The following is a 4,954-nucleotide window of genomic DNA, read 5'->3' as shown; positions in this document are numbered from 1 at the left end:
TGTGTTTCTCCGTGTCACTCCGATAACTGGGGTTGGTCGAGCTTTGAAGTCGAAGAAGTTGACACCTCGATTTATTAGTCCTTATCAGATTTTGGAGAGGATAGGGGAGGTAGCCTATCGTATCGCTTTACCGCCGTCGCTTGCGAATTTGCATGAGGTTTTTCATGTGTCTCAGTTGAGGAGATACATTTCTGATCCGTCGCATGTGGTCCAAGTAGATGATGTACAGGTGAGAGATAACCTGACTGTTGAAACATCACCTATGAGGATCGAGGATCGAGGGTTGAAGCAGTTGCGGGGTAAAGAGATTGCTTTGGTAAAGGTAGCTTGGGGAGGACCAGCAGGTGGCAATGTGACTTGGGAACTTGAGAGCCAGATGAAGGAGTCGTATCCGGAGTTATTCGCTTGAGGTATGTTTTCGAGGACGAAAACTCTTTTAGTGGGGGAGAGTTGTAACACCCCGATAAAATAAGATAATTATTTAATTTAAGTTAATAATATATTTATTAATTTAATTAAATAATTGGAATATTTTTATTGGAATTATTATTATTGGGATTATTATTATTATTATTATTTTATTGGAATAAAAGTTGGATTTTAGAAAAGGTCTCATTTGGTAAAAAGGTTTATTTTCACGTGAAAAGGAAAAAGAGACAGAAAAGTGGAAAAGGGAAAAAGGGCAAAGAGAACCAGAGAACAAGGGTTGAAGAGAGGAAGAGCTTGAAGCTGAAGGATTGCCGGATTAACTCAGGTAAGGGGGGTTTATCGTCGATTAATGGGTATTATGGGATAACATGTAGTGGGTAGTGATAGACCATTGATTTATCTCTGATTCGGAATGATGCATGATGAAATTGTGAACTTTTGGATGAACGAAATTGGATTATGATTGAGAGGATTTCGTAGGAATTAGATGTAAAAATGTTAGAATCGGTGAAATCGAATAGGGTATGATTCGTGTTAGATGGTATGAACAATTACTGTGAAAAATTGGATTGTAGGAGGTTGGAATTGGTAGATCTCGTAGTAGAGAAGACCATAGCAGATCTGGAAATCTGGTTTCTGGTCATACGCGTATGGCACTAGGCAATACGCGTATGAGATGGTCTGGTACGCGTATGGCACTAGGCATTACGCGTATGGATGAGGAAGATGATGTTTTGAACGTAGTTTGGTCTCTGTTGGTACGCGTATGGGGAAGTGATACGCGTAGCATACGCGTATGAGATGGCGTTACGCGTATGGGATTTGGTCAGGAGATGGGCCATACGCGTATGGGACTAGGCAGTACGCGTATGGGCAGGATTGTGATTTTTCTTGAGCTGTTGTTGTGCAGTTTTTAGCTGTTCAGTTGAGTAACGTAATTCAGCTGATGTATGATGTATTAGGGATCATTTCCCGTTGTTTTGAGTAGTATAGGTATTAGTAGAGTGTGCTAATACTGTGGTTGTTCTTTGGCATGATCTGATATGCTTATGTGATAAAATACTGATGATGTGTGATGGTATGCATGATCCTGTGAATGTATCAGTTATGTGTGCATTTGTGAATAGACTGTTTTATGGCTTAGAGTGTGAGCATATGTCTATTCTTGAATTGTGGTTGATGATTTAACATTGCTAGGTGATTAGCATGCATATTGTGGCCTTTATGGTGGTAGCTAATTCCCATGGTGAGGAATTAGTGAGTTAGTCATTTTGGACTGTTGTTGATGTTTGCATGCTAGGTGAATTAGCGTGCATAGCATGGCCCTTGGGGTGGTAGCTAATTCCCATGGTAAGGAATTAGTGAGTGAGTCACTAGGTCTCAAATGAGTGGGACTAGTGGGCTCGGTAGCCGTGCCTGGATTTGGACGGTGAGGTGAACTATATGTTCACAAATAGTCGGTACCGCATGCATGGAGTCTCATTGCATAATATGTGTATGGCGTATAATATGAATGGATGTATTCCAATATTATACGTGTGTTTGTGTTGATATTGAGTATGAACATGAGTTGTATTTGTATTGAGTATGATATTTGAATTGATGTGCCGTTACCGAATGTGTGATGTGAGTAGGGTGATTAATGTGTTAAATTACTTAACATGACATGATATTTTATAATGCTTATTATATCGATTGAGGAACTCACCCTTACAACTATTTTTCAGGTAACGAGCAGTGAGTAGAAGCTAGTCCTTGGAGTCTAGTGTAGTTCCTTAGTGGGTCATGCTCTGGTAGATGTAACATCGGGATGGGATGTTTTACTATGTTTTCATTTGGCTATTGAACAACTTTACATGTAATGTATTACATGGTTTGAATGTTGTCAGTTTGTATCTGCTGCGTATTATGCAAATGTGTTATTTTGATTAAAGGAATAAGCATGACAGGATATTTTGGAACACGGTGTGAAGTGATTGTGTGACACCCTTAATTGCATATCTACTCTGATATATATTTGTTGTTTTAATTAAATAATTTGGGGTATCTTAGAAGGGTGTTACACCATGGATCTCTTCGAACCTCTGGTCTAACTCACTCTGGTGTCGATGAAGAGTAACCTCTAGCTATTTGACACAACTTTGTTCATCTTTCAGCCCTTTTTTGCAAGTTTCCAGTTGGTCTTGAAGTTTCTTGATTTGCTCTTTGTAATTAAGCTCCACTTTACAAGCATGGTATTGAGTTTCTTCTAGCTGCTTCTTCTTTGATGACATACTAACACAAGTTCCTTTTAGTGCTTCGCCCACTTTTCTCCTTTTGTACAACTCAGCTTGCACCTTGTTGTCCACCTGTCGTGCTCTATCTCTCTTCTGATTTAGGTTGAACTTCAAGGTCTCTTTCTCCAATTATATCTTACCAAGTCTAGATTTGAGATTGGCATTCTCTTTCTCTAGTGCCTTGATAGTTCTCTTCAGCTCATCAATTTCAAAGGTATGATTAATCGTAGGTTCATGAGGCTTGATGCTCATAGATGGTTCAGATGGAAATGGTAGGAATATCTCTTTGACTCTATCTTTCACCCATATGGTATAAGCTTCCCTGGCTATGCAATTCTTCTTACCCATTTCTACTCTTCCTTGACGATAAATTTCTCCCCAGGACTTGATAATGTTCTTGAGTAGCTCTGGATCATCAACCCCTTCATGTAAAACAAAGCCTTCTACACTCTTGGAATCAGGCTTATCTACCACAGGGTATCCCAACTATTGCAATGCCTGTAAGAACAAAGTTAGTTCTACCATATATCTCTAAGATTTTGATGATAACAAAGGATGAAACAAAAATGGTACCCTAACCGAACTTTTCTTACGTGTGCAGGACTCTAATCAAATAACCAGATAGAAAAATCATCAGATACAAAATCCAGAAATTAGATGCTACTCAGAGGATACACAACCAGAAGGTTTTGACTCTGATCAAACGCAGGTACCAGCAAAACAAAAAAAGTCAGAAACTCTGATAAAGAAGAATGAATCCAGACTCTGAAGACGCACGATCTGAAAAAGTCAAGATTAAAAAGAAACTCTGATTCAATCAGATGGAAGTACCCTCTGAAGACGAACATTGCTAAACAAGACTTTGGACACAGGATTCGCTGACTCAAAAAGCGTAACCATGAAGAAATCTGCATTTAAAAAGAAACTATTTCTAGAAGGAAGTTATGGTGCACCCAAAACTGTTTTGGAAAGAAACAAGGAGAGTAATGACTTTGATCATTCTTCAATGTCCAAGATTCTGTCATCACCCAACGATCCTCTCAAACCGCTATATAAAGGATGGAATGCCGCTCAAGAAAAACACACCTGAGAAACACAAGAATACAAAACTCTTCATCATCTTCTTTTCACTCTCTCACGAGCTGCTTCTGTTACGTGAAAAACTTTGGTTATTATTTTTGTAATATTTGCTTATTGTTAGAAGCACTATGCATTACCAATCATTTTATTACTAAGATATTTCCTCAAGTGACTCTGTGAAGTTTGAATACTTGAGAGGGCTAAGGGATTAATTCTCTTAGACGGTTGTTTGTGTAATCTTTCAAGATTAGTGGATTAATACCTTTTTGAAGGCGAAATCACCTTGGCTGGGTGGACTGGAGTAGCTTTGAATTTCAAGCGAACCAGTATAAAATTTTGTGTCAAACTTTTTATTCTGCGTGTGTTCAAGTTATTGAAAAAGTTTTATTTTCCAAACAATTCAAACCCCCATTTCTTGTTTTTTCTCTACCTTCAATTGGTATCAGAGCTTTGGCTCTATTATTGATTTTCTAATCAAACACTTAACAATGTAGAGAGATCCAGCGTGAGAAAAACACTATGGCCAACACAAATGAAAGAGATAGTTACAATGCTAAACCTCCAATCTTTGATGGAGAAAAATTTGATTATTGGAAATATAGAATTGAAAGTTTCTTTCTGGGCTATGATGCTGATCTATGGGACATAGTCATAATCAGCTACCTACCTCCTGTGTCTGACGCTGGCGTTGCCATTGCCAGAAGCAAAATGGCAGATGGTCAGAAGCGCGACTTCAAAAACCATCACAAAGCCAGAACGATACTGCTGAATGCCATTTCCTACAATGAATATGAAAAGATCACCAACAGGGAAACAACTAAAGAAATACTTGACTCCCTGAGGATGACTCACGAAGGAAATTCTCAAGTCAAAGGGACAAAGGCTCTGGCTCTAATTCATAAGTATGAAGTAATCAAGATGGAGGACAATGAAGTTGTAGAGGTAATGTTTTCTAGATTTAAAACTTTAATTATCGGACTCAAAGTTCAGGACAAGGGCTACACAACTGCAGATCATGTCAAAAAGATAGTCAGAAGCTTGCCAAAGAAGTGGAGACTAATGGTCACAGCATTAAAGCTATCAAAATATCTGAACAATATCAGCCTCGAGGAACTCGTCAGTTCCCTCAGAAGTCATGAGATAGAACTTGAGGAAGATGAGCCTCAAAA

The sequence above is a fragment of the Lathyrus oleraceus genome, chromosome 1, assembly GCF_024323335.1.
Source record: "Lathyrus oleraceus cultivar Zhongwan6 chromosome 1, CAAS_Psat_ZW6_1.0, whole genome shotgun sequence".
Lineage (NCBI taxonomy): Eukaryota > Viridiplantae > Streptophyta > Magnoliopsida > Fabales > Fabaceae > Lathyrus > Lathyrus oleraceus.
The sequence above is the reverse complement of the archived record's forward strand: the minus strand, read 5'-3'. Positions refer to the sequence as shown.